We start from the raw sequence: 18,027 nt of genomic DNA on the forward strand, positions 1-18,027 counted from the left end.
GGTTCCTCTCTAGGTTTCTTCCTTGGTTTTGGCGTTTCTAGGGAGTTTTTCCTAGCCACCGTGCTTCTACACCTGCATTGCTTGCTGTTTGGGGTTTTAGGCTGGGTTTCTGTACAGCACTTTGAGATATCAGCTGATGTACGAAGGGCTATATAAATACATTTGATTTGTATCAACATGAAGGACTCGTTTGGTGTAACTAGATGCATACTGGGATATTTGTCGGCTTTTTTTTATGTCATTTACAAGGGGTATAATGGGCATTTGCTGTAACATGGAATTCATGTATTTATTTTACCCAAGGCATGTTTAGAACCTACAGGCTACGTATTTCATCGTAGGGACTGTTGAACTGTTTTCTGTACATTAGAAACTTTCTGTGGACACTTAGGAGGAAAATCTTAATTTTACTGGAGGAGTGGCTTCCGTCTGCCCATTCTACCATAAAGGCCTGATTGGTGGAGTGCTGCAGAGATGGTTGTCCTTCTGGAAGGTTCTCCCATCTCCACAGAGGAACTCTGGAGCTCTGTCAGAGTGACCGTCGGGTTCTTGATCACCTCCCTGACCAAGGCCCTTCTTTCCCAATTGCTCAGTTTGGCCGGGCGGCCAGTTCTAGGAAGAGTCTTGGTGGTTCCAAACTTCTTCCATTTAAGAATGTTCTTGGGGACCTTCAATGCTGCAGAAATGTTTTTGTACCCTTCCCCAGATCTGTCCCTCGGCACAAATTCTTTCTCGGAGCTCTACAGACAATGCCTTCGAAAACCGATGTCAAAGCTGACGTGCATACCTATATAACATATGAAGTAATGATGGCACGTAAAATTTTGCGCTACACATGCAACACAGCATTCCTAACCTGTCTGCTGTGTGGATCGAGCAGTCAACAAGTCGAGCAGTCATTTGAAAGAGTAAGTACATTTCAGTGAGACAATTCAAAGGCGAAATCCAGTAATGCCAAGATAATGGAATTCATTGCCCTTGACAATCAACCGTGCTCTGTCGTGGGTGATGTTGGCTTTCAACGACTGGTCGAGCACCGGTACACACTACCAAGTGCGCTATTTTTCAGATGTTGCCCTACCGGAGTTAGGCCTAATCCTTTCACAACAATCCTAATCCTTTCACAACAAGGATTAGGCACAATAGTGGAATTTGCGGGTTGCCTTAAAAATAAAAGTACCTCTTTGAAAGTGACGCAGAAGGTTACAATTGGTGGAATCATGCAATATTTGGACTAGATAATGTTAAACAAGGTTGGAATGTGAAGCAATGAAATGGGGTATCAGTCTACTCGGTGACACGCACAGAACACAACTGTGAAGAGTTTACGTAAATATTAGCGTTGTAGCTCTTATCGCGGGACTGTGACTGTGTGAAACCACCTCCCCAGTCAGCCTATTGTGTGTATTGACATTCATATTACACTGTACAGCTTTACCTAAGGATTGGTGATCAATGAAATGGCGTATCAGTCTACTCAATACCCAAGATACTGTTTCCCAACATCCTCCTCAGAGTTGTCAGTCTCCAAAACATCCATGCGGTATTGTTTTTCCTCAGGAATAGTGTTCAATACACATAGGTTGACAATAAATGGTTCAATTCACAGTTGTTTCAGAGTCCCGCAATAAGAGCTACGACGCAATTTTCTTTCTGGGTGTCACTGAGTAGACTGATACCCCATGTCATTGATCCACAATCCATAGGTAAGGCTGCACAGTTTAATAAGTATACCCGCAATGCAATTCTAAAGTATAATACTACTACGACTATTTTTGTCAAATTAACAAATTGTTTTTTTAATGATTTTATATAACAACATTCCAACCTCGTTTAGCATGATCTATTCAATTATGGCATAATTCTACTATTTGTTCTCATTTGCATCACTGTCAATGACATACTTTTATTTTGAAGGCTAACCCCAAAGTCCTTATTGTGGCTAGCTTCACAGATGAGTCCGACCGCAATTAATCAAATAAGAATTGTCTTGTAAATTAGGGTTGTTTTAGATGAGGACAGAGCTAGCTAGCTTTTTTTTATAACCAGCACTGTAGGTGCGCGAGACAACTTCACCAGCATCATAGCATACCTATCGATGAATTGTTGTGACTAGGCATGCACGATATATCGTGAACATATCGGCCGATATTACCTAAAAATGCCAACATCGGTATCGGCTGATGTCTAGTTTAATGCCCGATGTGTAAAACCGACATGCATACCTATATAACGAAGGTACATGAAGTAATGACGCCACGTAAAACTTTGTGCCAGTCAACAAGTAAAGAAATTCAGCGAGACAAAAGGTGAAATCCACTAATGCCAAGATAAAGGAATTCATTGCCCTGTCGCGGGTGAGGTTGGCTTTCGCCGACTGGTCGAGCACCGATTAACTCTACCAAGTGCGCTACTTTTCCGACGTTTCCCTATCTGAGATACACAGTAATAGCGTCAATGTTACTAGCTTCACGCCATACTATGGGACGCACGCCATACTATGGGACGCCATACTATGGAACGCACGCCATACTATGGAACGCACGCCATACTATGGAACGCCGTTTGGGGCATTGAGTGTCAAAAAAGATACAGTAGCACTGTCAAAGCTGTACAAACTAGTCTGCAAACAAGCAAACACCGGCCATGAACTATGTGTTTTACAATACCACGTTGGTAATAAAGCATAATTTGTTCGACCTCAACTTCTGGGGTAGCTAGCTTTACTGGAATTGTGATACAGTGAATTATAAGTGAAATAATCTGTCTGTAAACAATTGTTGGAAGAATTACTTGTGTCATGCACAAATTAGATGTCCTAACCGACTTGCCAAAACTATAGTTGGTTAACAAAACATTTGAGGAGTGGTTGAAAAACGAGTTTTAAATGACTCCAACCTAAGTGGAATTTGCGGTTTGCCTTCAAAATAAAAGTATGTCATTGACAGTGATGCAAATTAATACAAATAGTAGAATTATGCCATAATTTAATAGATCATGCTAAACAAGGTTGGAATGTTATATAAAATCAACAAAAGACAATAATTTATTAATTTGACAAATCTGTTGAAATCACACCGGATGTTTTATACTTTAGTATTGCATTGTGGGGCATACTTATTAAACTGTACAGCCTTATCTATGGATTGTGGATCAATGACATGGGGTATCAGTCGAAAAAAAAGAGAATTTCCTTCCTCTCCGGGAACTGAGTTTGGAAGGAAGCCTGTATCTTTGTAGTGACTGGGTGTATTGATACACCATCCAAAGTGTAATTAATACGACCACGATCAAAGAGATATCAAATTTCTAATATTTGTTTTTGCTACCAAAATGTGCTCTTCTTTGAGAGGGAAAACTCCCTAGTCTTTGCCCTTGAATCTGTTTTTGAAATTCACTGCTCAACTGAGGGACATTACAGAGATGAGGTAATCATGAGGTAATCATTATGAAAAATCATGTTAAAACAATATTATTGCACACACAGTCCATGCAACTTATTAAGCACATTTGTACTCCTGAACTTATTTAGTCTTGCCATAACAAAGGGGTCGAATACTTATTGACACAAGACATTTAAACGTTCATGTTTATTCATTTGTAAAAAATAAAAATAAATAAAAATATCTAAAAATACATAATTCCCCTTTGACATTATGGGGTATTCTGTGGAGGCCAGTGACACAAAATCTCCATTTGATAAATGTTAGAATCAGGCTGTAGCACAACAAAATGTGTAAAGTCGAGGTGTGTGAATATTTTCTGAAAGCACTGCATTTTGAACATGCACTATATTTACAAAAGTATGTGGACATTCCCTTTAAATGAGTGGATTCGGCTATTATTTCAGCCAACACCCATCGTTGACAGGTGTATAAAAACCATGCAATCTCCATAGACAAACACTGGCAGTAGAACGGCCTTACTGAAAAGCTCAGTGACTTTGAACGTGGCAGAGTCATAGAAAAAGTACAAAAATGTATGCACTGACTATTGTAAGTCGCTCAAGATAAAATAAAATTAAAAAAATGGGTCTCTTAAAGAAAAAGCAAAAAGCATTTTGGGTCTGTTGCGAAAGCCACAGATCCATTTCTAAATGGGTCTAACTTTAAACTGTGAAGACCTCTACTGTAGGTAGCTGACACATTGTTGTTTATGAACTCTACCCAGACCTATATTTGTGTGAAGACGCGAGCTGAAATGTTGTTTATGAGTTGAATGGAGGCCTGTATTTGGGCAGACAGGGACAGCGTCATGGCGCACAGTATAATATCAGCCTGTCTACCTGGTAACCCAACTGATCACAAAGCGGCAGAACCAGACACAAGCAAAAGATTATGGGAGTAGGTACGATAACAAACCCGTTTTCTCTCATCGCCAGAATGTGTTAGAATGTGTCAGACAGATGGTTCTCTCTGACAGATGTAGTATGGCGTGCGTCCCATAGTATGGCGTGCGTCCCATAGTATGGCGTTCCATAGTATGGCGTGAAGCTAGTAACCACAGAACCACACCACTGCAGTGGAGTCAGCTGTGTTCAAATACCATTTAAAATCTCTCAAATTATTTTAGCATTTGCTTCGGCCTGACCTGGAGGGCCAGATGCACAGGGGTTTGCACTTTCTCATTGCTTCCATTGCACAAGGGAAGCTCAATCAAGCCCAGATTCAGTATTTGTAATGATTCTGAATGGTATTTCAACCCGGGTTTGGACAGAAACAACCTGCCTGTGATGCCCATGTCCACCACACAGGATTCAAACCCCCCAGAGAAATATCACCTTCTGATCAAAAAACCCATCCTGATACACAATGGAACTGTCTGATTTGTTTCCCCCAATAGATTATCCAAGTCAATTCATATAGGAGGTAAATGCAGCACATTTTCTCCTACAGAAAGCCTATTGTCTAACAGGGAATTTAAATTTAAACAGCTTGAAAGCCAGACTAACACATTAACTGATTGTGTGCTCTGGGCACGTGGGCTACGAATCTCCTTCCTAAAACATCCCATTCTACTAGCGCTTGTGCCACTCACACACAGCCCACCCTCGCTCCAGCTCCCTCCCTCTGTCCCATCCTCTCTCCAGCTCCCTCCCTCTGTCCCACCCTCTCTCCAGCTCCCTCCCTCTGTCCCACCCTCTCTCCAGCTCCCTCCCTCTGTCCCACCCTCGCTCCAGCTCCCTCCCTCTGTCCCACCCTCGCTCCAGCTCCCTCCCTCTGTCCCATCCTCTCTCCAGCTCCCTCCCTCTGTCCCACCCTCGCTCCAGCTCCCTCCCTCTGTCCCATCCTCGCTCCAGCTCCCTCCCTCTGTCCCATCCTCTCTCCAGCTCCCTCCCTCTGTCCCACCCTCTCTCCAGCTCCCTCCCTCTGTCCCACCCTCGCTCCAGCTCCCTCCCTCTGTCCCACCCTCGCTCCAGCTCCCTCCCTCTGTCCCACCCTCGCTCCAGCTCCCTCCCTCTGTCCCACCCTCGCTCCAGCTCCCTCCCTCTGTCCCACCCTCTCTCCAGCTCCCTCCCTCTGTCCCACCCTCTCTCCAGCTCCCTCCCTCTGTCCCACCCTCTCTCCAGCTCCCTCCCTCTGTCCCACCCTCTCTCCAGCTCCCTCCCTCTGTCCCACCCTCTCTCCAGCTCCCTCCCTCTGTCCCACCCTCTCTCCAGCTCCCTCCCTCTGTCCCACCCTCTCTCCAGCTCCCTCCCTCTGTCCCACCCTCTCTCCAGCTCCCTCCCTCTGTCCCACCCTCCCTCCAGCTCCCTCCCTCTGTCCCACCCTCTCTCCAGCTCCCTCCCTCTGTCCCACCCTCTCTCCAGCTCCCTCCACTCTGTCCCACCCTCTCTCCAGCTCCCTCCCTCTGTCCCACCCTCTCTCCAGCTCCCTCCCTCTGTCCCACCCTCTCTCCAGCTCCCTCCCTCTGTCCCACCCTCTCTCCAGCTCCCTCCCTCTGTCCCACCCTCTCTCCAGCTCCCTCCCTCTGTCCCACCCTCTCTCCAGCTCCCTCCCTCTGTCCCACTCTCTCTCCAGCTCCCTCCCTCTGTCCCACCCTCTCTCCAGCTCCCTCCCTCTGTCCCACCCTCTCTCCAGCTCCCTCCCTCTGTCCCACTCTCTCTCCAGCTCCCTCCCTCTGTCCCACCCTCTCTCCAGCTCCCTCCCTCCCCACCCTCTCTCCAGCTCCCTCCCTCTCTCTCTCCAGCTCCCTCCCTCTGTCCCACTCTCTCTCCAGCTCCCTCCCACTGTCCCACCCTCTCTCCAGCTCCACTCTCTCTGTCCCAGCCTCCCTCCAGCTCTGTCCCACAGTCCCAGCATCTCTCCAGCACCCTCCCTCTAGTCCCGCCCTCTCTCCAGCTCCCTCCCTCATGGTCTGCCACCCTCGTCTGGGCCAGCGAAATCCCTCCCTCTGTCCCACCCTACTAAACTCACAGCATCTCACACACTGCTAGTCCCTACCCAATCGCTCCAGCTCCGCTCCCTCTGATCCTCAACCTGTTGCATCCAGCTGACTCCATCGGACGGATCCACACTCCAACTCCCTCGCTCTGGCCGACCCTCTCTCCAGCTCCCTCCCTCTGTCCCACTCTCTCAGTGCAGCTACTTTTGACCAGGACCCATATGGTTCTGGTCAAAAGTAGTGCACTATATAAGGATTATATAGTGCATTCCACTTACGCAATGAAGGTCTACAGTAGTCACAACAGCACTGTAAGGTAGCACTATGGTGTAGCTGGAGGACCACTAGTTTCCATCCTCCTCTGGCTACATTGACTTCAATACAAAACCTAGGAAGCTTGTGCTCCTCAACCCCTTCCATAGACTTACATGGTAATTATGATGACTTCCAGAGGACGTCCTCCAACCAAATCAATTCTCTGATCAAAGGATCAGAGAATTACCCTGGTACTACGCATGTGTGACTTAGAAACATGGTAAGTTGGTGATATTATTGGATAGATTAAGATGGTGAATAGCGATAGAAGCATTTTTAGGAAACGTTTCAATTCAAATTAGTTTATTTAAACTACAGGATACGGAGGCAGATTATATACTGTTTTCTTGGTTTTAGAACTTTGTTTGTGTCGAGTTGTGCCATTTATTTAAATTTGCCCTAACTAGCTTGCTACCAGAGTGCAGTTTTCTCCGCCAGAATGGCTAGCTAACGCTAACCACAATGTAGTGAGGGGAGAAGGGGAGAACCCCTTTCACTACCCACATTAGATTCAAGCTTCTGGGAAAAAACCTGCATTGATTCATGAAATGGATAAAGGTCTGCATACTCAAACTGCTAACAACGAGAAGGTAAGACGAACCCGGGATGTTGTCAAGCAGCTTATCGTCACTACTGCATTTTGGGCATGTTAAGAGTTGGCTTTTAGATGGCACGATGAAAGGGACAGTTCTACTGACAAGGGCAACAACAAGGATCTTTCAGAAGGTGTTTCAACTGTGGCACAGAACCAGATAGCTGTGTGTGTGTGTGTGTGTGTGTGTGTGTGTGTGTGTGTGTGTGTGTGTGTGTGTGTGTGTGTGTGTGTGTGTGTGTGTGTGTGTGTGTGTGTGTGTGTGTGTGTGTGTGTCCGGGGGAATTGTCAGGCCTGATATTCTAAACAGGGAAACAGTGAAACGAGACAGCTGCAGCAGACAGACACCAGAACCATTCTAGAACCTTCACAGAACTCTCCCATCTGCTCATTCTAGAATATTCCCGTCTCTTTGTATCCCCATTCGCTACTCTTCCCGGTGTCCACAAAAAACACTGATGGACAAGTCACACAAATTTAAACTACAATGATATACAAACAATACAACTAAAACAGAATGAAGTTCTTAGAGACCAAAATCACACACACACTTCTATTTACACACTCATCCCTTACATACAGGCTCACATACAAACACTCACCTATGACACAAATCAACCCCCCCCCCAAGAGAGACTTAACTTCTGTAAAAGCACATAGCAGCTTTAGCCCGCTTAAAGAAATACCAGTGTTCAAATTTAATTGAGGAAATAATTGGACAAGTTGGAATTTTCCCACACATACACTAAAAGTATTTGGTTTCAGAAGAAGGTTCTACACCAGCGTATCTATCCTAATATATTGATGGGAAATTAATACAATCTTCAGCAAATGCCAGTCCTTGAATCGTTTTATAATAAAAAACCATCCCAACCTTAAATCAGAATAATCTGAGGGATTTAAAGTTCTCTACGGTTCTTTACTGTCAAAACACGTTTGAGATAAATCCAGACAAAACAATGTTTTATAACCACATAACAGTGAGTCAGCCTTCCCTCCATTCCCGGCGTTTGTTGATTACAGATCTGCTCTCAATTCCACGGACCAACACAGTGAACGGAATTCCACGGACCAACACAGTGAACGGAATTCCACGGACCAACACAGTGAACGGAATTCCACGGACCAACACAGTGAACGGAATTCCACGGACCAACACAGTGAACGGAATTCCACGGACCAACACAGTGAACGGAATTCCACGGACCAACACAGTGAACGGAATTCCACGGACCAACACAGTCAACGGAATTCCACGGACCAACACAGTGAACGGAATTCCACGGACCAACACAGTGAACGGAATTCCACGGACCAACACAGTGAACGGAATTCCACGGACCAACACAGTGAATTGTGAGCCAATACTTCCCAATATCAGATGGGTAATTTTTCATTGTATTTAGTCTAACCTTTATTTAATCCTAAGGAGGTCAAATACCACCTCTTTTGTTCCCGGACAAGCTAAACATATTTACCCGCTTCGAGGAACATCCTTTCCGCTCTACCTCTCCGGCTTTTAGACTAGCTTTCTTCAAATCCAACCAAATTACACACGTTCTGAGCTACATCAAATTCCACCTCAAAATGGCCAAAGAAATACACTGAACAAAAGTATAAAACGCAACATGCAACAATTTCAAAGATTTTACTGAGTTACAGTTCATATGAGGAAATCAGTCAATTGAAATAAATTCATTAGACCCTAATCTATGGATTTATGACTGGGAATACAGATATGCATCTGTTGGTCACAGATACCTTGGACCTCACAATGGGCCAACGAAGTAGAATTAGACGACACAGTCAGAGCATCCAGTTGACCTTGACCAACCTTCCCGTTGTTGAGCTCACTTGTATCCAACCTTGTACAGACGCCTTTAAAATGCCCACAAGAGCGAAACTTCACCTGGTTTCAGCTGAAAGACAAGACCCATAGCTTACCCATGATGTTACACAATGATTTAAGTAAATAAGTCATCATTTTAGTCAAAGTATGATATATTTGGTGTTTGAAGTGGTAACTTCCGATATTTTAATGTGTCAATGCTGTTTGTTACGACGTTCTAATACTTTCCAGGTTTATTTTGTTACGTTACCAACAACCAGCTTCGCCTCGTTTATTCAGCAGAAATTCCTGCAAAGTTCTTCCTCTATGTGAGTCACGACTGAGCTGAACCAAACACCTGTTCGCCATAGCCTCCCCATGGCGCCATAGCCTCCCCATGGCGCCATAGCCTCCCCATGGCGCCATAGCCTCCGCATGGCGCCATAGCCTCCGCATGGCGCCATAGCCTCCGCATGGCGCCATAGCCTCCGCATGGCGCCATAGCCTCCGCATGGCGCCATAGCCTCCGCTTGGCGCCATAGCCTCCGCTTGGCGCCATAGCCTCCGCTTGGCGCCATAGCCTCCGCTTGGCGCCATAGCCTCCGCTTGGCGCCATAGCCTCCGCTTGGCGCCATAGCCTCCGCTTGGCCGGAGCAAATTAAAATAGGGAGTGCTGACTTTTAACCAGCATATTATCATTATCCACTGGATCATTTGTCAAGTTAGTCTGTACATTCTGTATTATTCTGTTTTATTCTATAATATTCTGTATCATTTCGTGTGATATAATAACATTTTGGAAACCCGCTCCCCCCGTCGCTTCAAGATTAATGGTTTTGAAATCATAAGTGTCTATCCATATTACCAAACCATTAACTAGCTAGGCTATCCATATTACCAAACCGTTAACTAGCTAGGCTATCCATATGACCAAACCGTTAACTAGCTAGGCTATCCATATTACCGAACCGTTAACTAGCTAGGCTATCCATATGACCAAACCGTTAACTAGCTAGGCTATCCATATGACCAAACCGTTAACTAGCTAGGCTATCCATATGACCAAACCGTTAACTAGCTAGGCTATCCATATGACCAAACCGTTAACTAGCTAGGCTATCCATATGACCGAACCGTTAACTAGCTAGGCTATCCATATGACCAAACCGTTAACTAGCTAGGCTTTCCATATGACCAAACCGTTAACTAGCTAGGCTATCCATATGACCAAACCGTTAACTAGCTAGGCTATCCATATGACCAAACCGTTCAATAGCTAGGCTATCCATATGACCAAACCGTTCAATAGCTAGGCTATCCATATGACCAACCCGTTCAATAGCTAGGCTATCCATATGACCAACCCGTTCAATAGCTAGGCTATCCATATTACCAACCCGTTCAATAGCTAGGCTATCCATATTACCAAACCGTTAAATAGCTAGGCTATCCATATTACCAAACCGTTCAATAGCTAGGCGATCCATATGACCGAACCGTTCAATAGCTAGGCTATCCATGACCAAACCGTTCAATAACTAGGCTATCCATATGACCAAACCGTTCAATAGCTAGGCGATCCATATGACCAAACCGTTCAATAGCTAGGCGATACATATGACCAAACCGTTCAATAGCTAGGCTATCCATATGACCAAACCGTTCAATAGCTAGGCGATCCATATGACCAACCCGTTCAATAGCTAGGCTATCCATATTACCAACCCGTTCAATAGCTAGGCTATCCATATTACCAAACCGTTAAATAGCTAGGCGATACATATGACCAAACCGTTCAATAGCTAGGCGATCCATATGACCAAACCGTTCAATAGCTAGGCTATCCATATGACCAAACCGTTCAATAGCTAGGCGATCCATATGACCAAACCGTTCAATAGCTAGGCTATCCATATGACCAAACCGTTCAATAGCTAGGCGATCCATATGACCAAACCGTTCAATAGCTAGGCGATCCATATGACCAAACCGTTCAATAGCTAGGCGATCCATATTACCGGAGCGTCATCTTATTCTTTCCATTTCTATGGCAGATTCGCGGTCGCAATTTATGGAAGATCTTTGGAGATAACAATAGATGGAAAGTCAAAGACACTGGTTTCCCCAATCCATCTGTGGTGAAGTTTTTCCTCAATGTTTATGACAAATCCAACTCCAGAACCAGCCATTGCCTAGCCAGCTAGCTATTCTTTTCAATACGGTGTAGCAACAACAGATAACATTAGCTAGCTAATGTTGAAGATTTATCAGAAGCCTGCGTCATTCGTTATAGGAAAATAATAATGTCGAAATAGAGGCGACATTGCCCTCTAGTGGCGGCATTTAATGGTTCAGGCCATGGCCTGTAGCTTTCAATGAAAAGTACAGCAAAAAAAAAGTGTATAAAAATTGAAGTGATTTAAATGAGATGGCGCTTATAGCAGCCTGTACTCCATGATCTAGCCGTGAGACAGCGTAGTCTAAATCAACAGCCTGTACTCTATGATTAAGCAACGAGACAGCGTAGTTTTAACCAACAGCCTGTACTCTATGATTAAGCAACGAGACAGCGTAGTCTGAATCAACAGCCTGTACTCTATGATTAAGCAACGAGACAGCGTAGTCTGAATCAACAGCCTGTACTCTATGATTAAGCAACGAGACAGCGTAGTCTGAATAAGTGGGCCACAGTGACAGTCTTTAAGGACATCAAACATGTGTGACGTGTGTTTTTGTCCTATATGTATATTTTTACTCCCAGCCCCCATCCCCGCAGGAGGCCTTTTGGTAGGCAAACAATGTAAATAAGAATTTGTTCCTAACGGACTTGCCTAGTTAAATAAAAGGTTAAAAAAATAATAATGATGATGCAGCTTTTATGGCCATTTCTTCTCTAGAAACAATCTAGGATCCGACCAGTCAGTTCTAGCATTACTTTCATGATTGACTGATTGATTACCCAATCACCATTAGATATCCCACTGTTGTCCCACACGTCTTCCTTTTTTAAAATGTAACATGAACCTTGGCACCACAGACAGACACCGACTCAGCCCGCAGACAGACACCGACTCAGCCCGCAGACAGACACCGACTCAGCCCGCAGACAGACACCGACTCAGCCACACAGCTCCAGAAAGATGCTATCGATATAGCACAGACAAGCTCTGACCAACAGCACACACAGAGACAGGCTCTGACCAACAACACACACATAGACAAACAGAGACAGACATAGAGATGGTGTATGGCATCAGGACCCACAGCTAACAGACACACCATCATCTGAGGTAAATAATCAAAGATCCTCCATGACACCTCAACAGTGTACAGCCTTGATACATACAGCAAACGCGCACACACACATAAAAAAGGTACAGATTACTTACAATGGAATCCTCAATCACTACTTAAGAGACAGAATGACAGAGAGCGAGAGAGAGAAAGAGAGCGAGAGAGAGAGACATATAGCTGGTCTCGCAGTCAACTCCACTCACCTTCAGCATGCAGTCTCCTCACATCAGAGAAGGAACAGATCAACATGCAGTGTGAGGAATGAAGATAGATAGATGGAGAGAGGAGAGAGAGAGGAAGAGAGAGAGAGAGAGAGGAGAGAGGAGAGAGAGAGCGAGAGAGAGAGCGAGAGAGAGAGCGAGAGAGAGAGAGGAGAGAGAGGAGAGAGAGGAGAGCGAGAGAGAGAGAAAGGAGAGAGAGAGCGAGAGAGAGAGAGGAGAGAGAGGAGAGCGAGAGAGGAGAGAGAGCGAGAGAGAGAGAGAGAGAGAGAGAGAGATCGAGAGAGAGAGAGAGAGAGAGCGAGAGAGAGAGAGAGAGCGAGGAGAGAGCGAGAGAGAGAGAGGAGAGAGCGAGAGCGAGAGAGAGGAGAGCGAGAGAGAGAGAGAGAGAGAGAGAGAGAGAGAGCGAGAGAGAGAGGAGAGAGAGAGAGAGAGGAGAGAGAGAGGAGAGCGAGAGAGGAGTATCAGCAGATAGTGTGGATGTTGCGGCCACAGCGCAGCAGTCTAGACTCTAGACTGCCTCTTAAAGGAAGGCACTAGCTGTCAAATCAGAAACCAGCTAGGAGGCAGAGCACCACAGACTGGCCAATTGCACGAGGGGAGGCCAGGGAGATGGAGACAGAGGTAGTGAATAAAACAGGGGATGTTGAGGGGAGAGAGGAGAGGTGGTGTGTGTATCTAGCAGCCAGGAACAGCCATGCAGTTAGACCAAGGGCATTGTGAACCCCCTCCCTCCGTCACTACCACATTGTAACAGAAGTACCCTGTGACTCTCTCCGTCACTACCACATTGTAAAAGAAAATAGAACACGCTCGAAGCTCGCTGACGGAATGAAAATAAAAACTTTTTTTTTTTTGTCTGGAACGAACAGCTAACTGAAGACGGGACGGCCAAGCATTCATGTGGTTGAGTCCGTTTCTGCGGTAACATGGACTCTTAACATATTGGTTAAACTTTGTTGCTTCTTGCTTAAAGAAGCAAGATGTCGTATCAAACGAGTCTTTGGTTGCCTAGGCAATGCCCCCCTTCCCCTTCCTGCAGCAGCAGCACAGATATATAATGAATAGAACAGGCTGTGAATCTCTTACTCTGGCAATCTGACTGGTAAACTCATGGGTACACTCACAATGGCTGCTTGGTATTGTGATGCAATCATTTCCATGGTAATACAGAACGTTCATTCAAATGATGTTAACCGATGTGCCACATGCAATGGAATGTATTTTTGTCACGTCATTTGAGTTGAATCAACAAAATCACAGCCCATATTAAAAAATGGGTACATATCCTGCTTTCACTTCCTGCTTTGCGCCTATGGGCCCTGTACACTTGCGATGGGTGTCAGCCCAGCCATTATTGACTTGAATGGGGAGGCCCGTCCTGTTCATTCTATTTCCATGGCAACCTATGCAGTCAGGATCGGAGAGGAGAAAATATTTTTAACGAGCCGTAACATTTTGTTGTTGTTGTTGCTATTCAAAACAGTTATTACTGTGACCGCAGTCATTAGGCTGGGCAATAACCATCATCCAAAATGACATGACCGTCACAGCCCTACTCGCAGGTCTGAGTCTGCAATATGCAAAACACACAATCTGGTTCGTTTTCCTGCCTCTTCTCTGCCTCTCTATGGCACAATCACTCGTTTCAAAGAGGAGATGAACAGTATTCTTTATGCTGCCCTCTCCTCCTCTCTTCACAGGCAGACACCAGCTCTCACAACAAAACAACGACACAAACAGGGATCGCGCTCCAAGCTGATCTATGGCCAGCTGTTAAGAGTTCTGCGATCTAAAAGGCCAGAGTACTGGTGTCGGGTCTGTTCACTCTGGGCTGATCTAGGAAAAGCCTTATAGAGTACTCCGTCTGTCTTGGAGTCTTTGTGTCTGCCTGGTCCTATTCTTTTCAGCAATCATTAACACGGCAACAGCCATGATAGCCATAGCAACCATTATACTACAATGACCATGGTTATCATTGCAGCAGTCATATAGTCTTGCCTAGTTAAAAAGAAATATATATATACAAATATAGTCTTAGCAGCGGGCATATCGTCTTAGCAGCGGGCATATCGTCTTCGCGGGATTTCAAGGTACCACGTTTATCTGTACAAACAAAAGTACGCAAGTATAAACACCATGGGACCACGCAGCCGTCATACCGCTCAGGAAGGAGACGCGTTCTATCTCCTAGAGTGGAACATACTTTGGTGCCAAAAGTGCAAATCAATCCAGGAACAACAGCAAAGGACCTTGTGAAGATGCTGGAGGAAACAGGTACAAAATGATCTATATCCACAGTAAAACGAGTCCTATATCGACATAACCTGAAAGGCCGCTCAGCAAGGAAGAAGCCACTGCTCCAAAACCGCCATAAAAAAAGCCAGACTACGGTTTGCAGCTGCACATGGGGACAAAGGTCGTACTTTTTGGAGAAATGTCTCTGGTCTGATGGAACAAAAATAGAACTGTTTGGCCATAATGACCATCGTTATGTTTGGACGTAAAAGGGGGAGGCTTGCAAGCCGAAGAACACCATCCCAACCGTGAAGAACGGGGGTGGCAGCATCATGTTGTGGGGGTGCTTTGCTGCAGGAGGGACTGGTGCACTTCACAAAATAGATGGAATCATGAGGTAGGACAATTTCAAGACATTAGTCAGGAAGTTAAAGCTTGGTCACAAAAGGGTCTTCCAACTGGACAATGACCCCAAGCATACTTCCAAAGTTGTGTCAAAATGGCTTAAGGACAAAGTCAAGGTATTGGAGTGGCCATCACAAAGCCCCGACCTCAATCCTATGGAAAATGTGCGGGCAGAACTGAAAAAGCGTGTGCGCGCAAGGAGGCCTACAAACCTGACTCAGTTACACCAGCTCTGTCAGGAGGAATGGGCCAAAATTCACCCAACTTATGGTGGGAAGCTTGTGGAAGGCGACCCGAAACGTTTTACCCAAGTTAAGCAATTTAAAGGCAATGCTACCAAATACTAATTGAGTGTATGTAAACTTCTGACCCACTGGGATTGTGATGAAAGAAATAAAACCTGAAATAAATAATTCTCTACTATTATTTTGACATTTCACATTCTTAAAATAAAGTGGTGATCCTAACTGACCTAAAACAGGGCATTTTTACTAGGATTAAATGTCAGGAATTGTGAAAAACTAAAGTTTAAATGTATTTGGCAAAGGTGTATGTAAACTTCTGACTTCAACTGTAAATCCATTGCAGAGGCCTAGACTAAAAGACAATTTATGCTTGATTTGAAAATGTGATCAGAGCCTCCAGGAGATATGCAGATGCCAAATCCAGCTCCGTACCGCTTCGCCGTGCACCTCCCAAATGTTGTAACAATGCAGAGGGCTCTGTATAGTTCCACATTGGCATGATTGGATGACGGTAGGTGGGGCCCGTACACCCTGTATAAACACAAACTCACTTCCTTGACAACAGTTCTGCGCTGCTCGGCGAAGCGCAAGAGGTATGAATGCCTGACTTCTGCTGAGGCCGTATCGCCGTAAATGCTGCATGGCCCAATGCAGACATTGGATTGGCTATGCGCCCAGATGCACTTCTCTCTGCATTTTGCATTTGATTGTTAGTGTCTATCAATTCCCAATTACATAGTGCATTTGGAAAGCATTCAGACACCTTCACTTTTCCCACATTTTGTTACACTACAGCCTTATTCTAAAATGGATTAAATAAATAAATAAATCTCAAACACAGTGCCCCATAATGACAAAGCAAAAACAGGTTTTGAAATTTTTGCGAAATGTATTAAAAAAATATATATAAAAAAAATACCTTACTTACATAAAAATGCAGACCCTTTGCTATGAGCATCGAAATTGAGCTCAGGTGCATCCTGTTTCCACTGATCATCCTTGATGTTTCTACAACTTGGAGTCCACCTGTGGTAAATTCAATTGATTGGACATGATTTGGAAAGGCACACACCTGTCTATATAAGGTCCCACAGTGGACAGTGCATGTCAGAGCAAAAACCAAGCCATGAGGACAAAGGAATTGTCCGTAGAGCCTCGACACAGGATTGTGTTGATGCACAGATCTGGGGAATGGTACCAAAACATTTCTGCCCATTGAAGGTCCCCAAGAACACAGTGGCCTCCATCATTATTAAATGGAAGAAGTTTGGAACCACCAAAACTGAGCCATCAAGGGAGAAGGGCCTTGGTCAGGGAGGTGACCAAGAACCCAAAGGTCACTCTGACAGAGCTCCAGAGTTCTTCTGTCAAGATGGGAGAACATTCCAGAAGGACAACCTTCTCTGCAGCACTCCACCAATCAGGCCTTTGTGGTAGAGTGGCCAGACAGAAGCCACGCCTCTGTAAAAGGCACATGACAGCCCGCTTGGAGTTTGCCAAAAGGCACCCAAAAGACTCAGACATGAAACAAGACTCTCTGGTCTGATGAAACCAAGTTTGAACTCTGGCCTGAATTTCTACTTTGCCAAGATAATCCACCTGACAGGTGTGGCATATCAATAAGATGATTAAACAGCATGATCATTACACAGGTGCACCTTGTGCTGGGGACAATAAAAGGCCATTCTAAAATGTACAGTTTTGTCACAACACAATGCCACAGGTGTCTCAGATTTTGCAGGAGCGTGCAATTGGCATGCTGACTGCTGGAATGTACACCAGAGCTGTTGCCAGAGAATGTAATGTTCATTTCTCTACCATAAAATCGCCTCCAATGTTGTTTTAAAGAATTTGGCAGTATGTCCAACCGGCCTCACAACCTCAGACCACGTGTAACCACGCCAGCCCGTGACCTCCACATCCGTCTTCTTCCCAGGCCCATCCACGGCTGCCCAGTCAAATTCACATAGAAATGTGTTATAGATCTGTCATTCTCATTGAAAGCAAGTCTACAAAGCGGGAGGTATGTTCTATGTACCCTATTTCTATGCCTCCCTTTCTGCATCTTACTTTGGGTTTTGTACACCAGCTTTCAAAACAGATAAATACTATATTTCTGGATATGGAAAAATATATTTCACAGCGGTTTAGATGGTATGATTCTCTACACTATAGTTGCTTTTTGCAACCAGGAAATGGCATAGCGATTTCTGCATAGCAGGGCTGCCAACATCTTAAGAAAGCTTGGAGTGAGATTTGCCATGTGAATTTCATTGCCCCCTGGCACAATCCTGGAGACTGGGAAAATTGTACAGTTTTAAAGCTCATTTCCTGCAAATATGTATTTCGGCTTAAGGCTTAAGGCCTATGATCAGGGTGTAAAACAAAACAAACAGGGCAGGTGTTTCAGGATGCCTTGAACATTAAATTAACTCAAGAAATTCGACAATTTTGTTACTTTTAGAAAGAAAGAAAGAATTCTGGGGGGGGGGGGGGGGTGACATCTTA

The 18,027-nt window shown here is 44.9% G+C and overlaps 1 protein-coding gene across 5 annotated transcripts in view; it reads right to left on the reverse strand.

The window, feature by feature from the left end:
- The window catches only part of LOC139544906 (sodium-dependent phosphate transporter 2-like), a 78,269-nt gene that overhangs the window by 34,658 nt on the left and 25,584 nt on the right, over positions 1–18,027 (reverse strand). Inside the window, exon 1 of one of the 5 annotated variants that reach the window (XM_071352098.1) lies at positions 12,617–13,042. The exons of the other annotated variants lie outside the window; for them this stretch is intronic. The gene's annotated coding sequence lies outside the window, so the exon portion shown is untranslated. Of the gene's footprint in view, positions 1–12,616; positions 13,043–18,027 lie in introns of those variants that run through there. 5 annotated transcript variants of the gene reach the window in all.

Source organism: Salvelinus alpinus, chromosome 19 (genome assembly GCF_045679555.1).
Source record: "Salvelinus alpinus chromosome 19, SLU_Salpinus.1, whole genome shotgun sequence".
In the NCBI taxonomy this organism is placed as follows: domain Eukaryota; kingdom Metazoa; phylum Chordata; class Actinopteri; order Salmoniformes; family Salmonidae; genus Salvelinus; species Salvelinus alpinus.